The sequence below is a fragment of the Pteropus vampyrus genome, unplaced genomic scaffold (assembly GCF_000151845.1).
Source record: "Pteropus vampyrus isolate Shadow unplaced genomic scaffold, Pvam_2.0 Scaffold64, whole genome shotgun sequence".
Lineage (NCBI taxonomy): Eukaryota > Metazoa > Chordata > Mammalia > Chiroptera > Pteropodidae > Pteropus > Pteropus vampyrus.
The window spans coordinates 7,467,370-7,472,595 of NW_011888845.1; the positions used below are offsets into that span (position 1 = coordinate 7,467,370).

General features: G+C 33.0%; 1 pseudogene; it reads right to left on the minus strand.

Moving 5' to 3' along the window:
* Positions 1 to 3,058: 3,058 nt before the first annotated feature.
* On the minus strand, positions 3,059 to 3,177 carry LOC111740517 (annotated as a pseudogene).
* Between the last annotated feature and the right edge of the window lie 2,049 nt (positions 3,178 to 5,226).

Here is a 5,226-nt window from a genome sequence, read left to right on the forward strand (position 1 = left end):
CTTAAATTGAGGGTATCAAATTGCACTACTTGTTATCCGGCATAAAGTTGAATAAAAGGAACAGTAGTATTGATAAAGTAAGGATCAACTGATACAACAGGATTATTAGGTGATAAAGTTACTGATATTTTAGTAGAAACTAAAATGTGGAAGATCCTTCCAGTACATCCTAAATATAAGTGAAGCACTTTTAGAAGATAAACCATTTAATGAATTATTCCACCAACATTAAACAGAAAACTTGTAACAAACTTACTGATACAATTTCCATATGTCTTCAAGTAACTTACATGTAAGAGTGAATTTTTAAATTGGAAGAATATAAATTGGTGAAACAAAGGCATTCTTATTTTAGAAGCAATAGAAGAAGTCATATGAAATGAAAACATATGACTACATTTAAAAAAAATCCAACAAAATAAGCATATTTGAAATTAAAAAGCAAACAAAAAGAAAAATTATTTTCAGAAAACATTTACAGAAAATACAAATACAATTTTTATATTAACGGTTCTTAACCTTCATTTTCACAAGCTGCTTTGAGAGTTGGATGAAAGCGACTACCCTTAACTAAAAACAAAACAAAACAAAACAAAAGGCTTTAATAAAAAAAAAAAAAGGGTCATAATATCTTTGATAGTTCTGTAGTGGACGTGGAGCTGCTAAAGGTCCACAGACTGTATTCACTATATTATAGCACATAATCATATATGTTTTGAAGCCCTAGGACCTCAAATAAATGATCAAAAGTCTTGAATATATACATAATTTAAAAACTAGCTAGATAACTGATATATGAAGAAATGCTCAAACATTGGTTTAAAAAAGCATGCAAATATGCACAGTGAAAGCTGAAGCAAATTTCATGATAAATTCATTCTCTCACATTGCTGGTAGCAGTGAAAATTAGAAAAATCTATAAAGCAATTTGTCAGCGTATTTTAAGTCTCACAAAACTAAATCCCTTTAACTCAATAGTTATTTATGGAAATCTATTGTAAGGCAAAATAATAAATAGGAGAAAAAATGCCTACACATGTGCACGTGCACACACACAACCTTTATAAACAAAATTGCTTAGCACAGTATTATTTATAATTAGTACATAATTGGAAACAACCTAAATTCTCAGGTAGAAAAAACTGATACATTTTAGAACATTTACATGAATAAAAATATGTTCAAATTAGCAATAGCATGAAAAATATCGATGATAGTTAAAATCTAGGGAGAAAACATAAACATTGAGATATAGAAATATGCTTAAAAATATATAAATAGATAAATTACTGGAATTGATTATTTTTGAGTGGTAAGAATATATTTTTAAAAATTGTCTTCCTATTTTTTCCATTTTCTAAACTTCGTTTACCTTTGCTTTGGGGAACTGATGAAGAAAATTTATAAACTCATAGAGTAATATTAGCAGCATTATGAAGAAATTCAGATGAATTTCGATCAATAAGTCAATTCCATTTACGAACTTTCTGAAAAGTGGCAATTAACTCACTAAGTATTCTCAGTGACAGTTCTCAACAACCCACAGGAAAGACCAATCTGTTGCTAGATTGCTTTAATTGTTAGAAAGCTGACACATCCTTTTTTGTGTGCTTCTAAAGTGAAAAAGATAGAGTCTATTTCCTGTTAACTTCAAAATAATAGCACTAGCTTTCTTTTTAGACTTCACTGTGCTAAATACCAAAGTTTAACTCACCCTTTTCAGATATGTCATAATTGTAATCATGCTCAATGGGATATTTTTCAAGTGGGTAATAATACTCTTCTGAAGCATTGGAATACAAAGCACAGTATAATCCAGGTGTAGCCTGATTATTATTATAACCTCCTGTGATCTGGATTAACAAGCTATGATTCATAGGCTAGTCATGCAACCAAGGTTCATTTTTGGTGCCATAGTTTGGTTCTGCAAACCACAGAGGATGGTGGGAATTGGATTCATGATTCATTAAACATTTGGTAGAAATGCCTGTAGGAGCTGGAGTGGAAATCAAGACAACTTAAAAAATTTCTATCATCATCTCTGACATTGTCTTTGATTTCGTTTAACTAGATTTAAAATCCACATTATGTGAGGTATTCCTCTGAGCATTTATCCACTATAAAGTTGATAAGCATTCCTTTCTTAGCTTTTTCCATACCAATGATTAAAAGGGAAGCCACATAATTAAAACTGCAGATACAATGCAGTATGTCTTCCAGAATCAGTAATTTTATCCCCCTCTTAAAAACTGGAAAAATGTATATCCATATTCTTCAAAATATGCATCTTAATTCCATGGAATATGAATATAACTGGAAGTTTAATAGGCACAACATGTATGATGTAACGAAAACACAACTTTATTTTTAGTTTCCTCTTCCCGGCAAACTATATTTAGTAGAGGGAACTTCCCCTCCCTATGCAATGAAAACTCAGCTGGTTCTGTGACTTTTCTGCTGTTAGATAATAGTCTTAAGAGTCATTTTAAAACATAAGCCACAGTCTCAATTCAGAAATTCACAAGGTGCCAAATTCAAGATATTAAGCAACATATTAATCTTTATTCAAAACAAATAATTCTTTCTCAGATATAAGGCCTATAGATGGTGAGCTTCGCACTGTAGAGAAGACTAGGAATGTTTATCCTTCCTTCCTGCTCCTTTTCACCTTTGGGGTCTTCTTGCCATCTCAGGTGGGATTTAAAACATGGCAAGCCAGCTGCCTCCTCTTGCGTGCTGTACATTTGATTTATGGTAAACATTCTCACATCTTATAACCCGTCAAATGAAAACAGTACAGTTTCTTCTGTGTACAATACATTTTGTCTTGATTTTGCTCAGGAGTCTAAAAGTTGTAAAACTAATTTGAACTTTTTTTTGTAAATTCTGCTCTTTGATCTGGCACATCTTTTAGTATGCAGATTCTATAATACTTTGGTACCTTAGTAGAAACTGCAAATTTTTTATTCTGCCTCTTTTTAGTTGTAGAATGAATCCCATATGAAAAAAAAAAAAAAAGTGTAACTGTTTTGTGTAAAGTTCAGTGCATTTTTTTTTTCATCTACAGCACCTAGTCTTCCTAAGTGGTCTCCTATCCAAGTAGTAACCAGGCCTGACTCTGCTTCGCTTCCAAGATCAGACTAGATCGGGCACGCTCAGAGTGGCATGGCCGTAGATTCAAAGCATTTTTATTTCTGCATATGCTCATATAAACACCAAGTAGATCATGTTATAAAACATTCCCAGAAGGTTTCCTGATGTTCTTTCCCTATTTATACTGTCTCCCAATGGTAACCACTATTTTGATTTTTCTCATAGATTAGTTTTGCCTGTTCTTTACTTCATTTAAATGGGAATATGTACATGTATTTACTTACTTCTGGCTTCTTTTGCTCAGCAAAATGTATTATAGATCTATTCATGCTTTCGCATATATCAACATTTTGTTGCTTTTATTGCCGATTAGGATTCCAGAGTATGAATATATCATGATTTGTTAATCCATTCTCCTTTTGATAGCCATTTGATTGTTTCCAGTTTAGGACTTTGCCCTTTAAATTGCTTGGCACTTCTGCCAAGAGTCAACTGACATTATAATGTCTCTCTCTAAACTTTTTGTTCTGTTTCATTGAATTACTTGTCCATCCTCATGCCCAAAACGCTCTTGTGTTGTTAATTGATATCATAACTACATAGTAAATCTTGAAATGTCTTAATTATGTTTTCTAGTTTTCTTCAGGATTGTCTTACTGTTCCATGCCCTTTGCACTTCCATATTAATTTAGGACTCATCTTGTCAATTTTTACAAGAAAGACTGCTAGGGTTTTGTTGTAATAGCACAGAATACATAAATAAATTTAGAGCGAATTAACATCCTAACAGTATTGAGTATCCAATTGGTGAATATCTCTCCATTTGTTTAGATCCTTTTTTCAGCAATGATTTATACTTTCCAGTGCTTCCACTTTACACTAGCTTCCTACATTTTTACCATGTGTGGTGGTTTTAAAACATGTCCACAAATTCTTTGATACTCCTCACTTCAAGAGGCCTAGATTAATTTCCCTCCCCTTGAATGTGGACTGGATTTGTGAATCACTTCTAATGAATAGACCAGGACAGAAGTGATGGTGTGTAATGTCTGAGACTAGATAACAAAAGACATTTTTCAGCTTTCTTCTTGGATCTCTTGGATCCCTTGCTCTCTGGAATTCCACTTGCATAGCTTGAAGTCAAGCAGCCCTAGGAAGGGGCCTCATGGCAAGAAACAAAGGCCTACTGCCAGCAATCAGCAAAGAACTGAGGCCTCTAGCTAATAGCCATGTGAGCAAACCGTCTTGGAAATAAATCCTACAGCCATAGTCAGGCCTTCAGATGACTACAGCTCTGGCCTACAGCTTGACTGCATCCTTATGAGAGATCCTGAGCCACAACCACCCAACTAAGCCACAACTGAATTCCTGCCCCACAGAAACCGAGAAATCATAAAAGTTTGTGTTTTAATCTGCTAACATGTTATACAGTAATTCGTTATACAATAATAGATAAATATACCATACATAAAAGTAAAATTTTATGTGTGTGTGATGCGGTAAAAGGGTGAGGGGTTGGATATATTTAAATATTAATGGGTATGAGTAATCCAGTTAGTGAGAATATGAACCATTTAAATATTATGTTTTACATTTCTATATGTTAAAAATACATAATAAATAAAATGGAAAAGTAAATCATGACACATTATCCTAAGAATCCTATCCATTAATCAAGGAAGTTATTTTGCAAGGAGGAAAACTATAAACTACTTAATGGTCTTTATCACACACTAGTTCTGTTAGTGCTGAGATATTATCATTAGATCAAATTTGCAACAACAAAAACTGGAAGAGTCACATGATTTAAATTTCAATTGTTCTTACTAAACAGCCATATTTTTCTCACTTATTATTACAAATCCATCCAAGCTTTGTAGCATAGCAGGAATTGGAAGTGGTAGAAAGAACTGAATGACTTAGATCAAATCATCCCAGATTTAGTAGATAATCTATAAACAGGGCGACTATATAATTTACCACTCATACCAAAAATCTTTTGAGACTGGAGGATGATAGCAATAATTAAGCTAAAACAATAGGCATAAACTGGGACTCTAAGGGGAAAACCCAGACGAATCTTCACCCTATCCTTGAATCTTGAACAATATTTACCCAAAAAGTAAGGGAATT